Below are 234 nucleotides of genomic sequence, written 5' to 3' on the forward strand. Positions count from 1 at the left end.
TTGAGGCGGGACTGGATCACCTCGGCCGAGTCTGGGGGCAACTGGGACCAGTCAGGGACCAGTTCGGGGACTGGGGGGGGCCCCAGTCCCACTCCCAGTCCCATTCCCAGTTCCCTTCCCACTCCCAGTCCCCCCAGTTCCCCTCCCAGTCCCATTCCGAGTCCCACCAGTCCCACTTCCAGTTCCATTCCCACTCCCAGTCCCCCCCGTTCCCCTCCCAGTCCTTTCCCAGTC

This window comes from Neopelma chrysocephalum, unplaced genomic scaffold (assembly GCF_003984885.1).
Source record: "Neopelma chrysocephalum unplaced genomic scaffold, ASM398488v2 Primary Assembly neopelma1_94529, whole genome shotgun sequence".
NCBI lineage: Eukaryota > Metazoa > Chordata > Aves > Passeriformes > Pipridae > Neopelma > Neopelma chrysocephalum.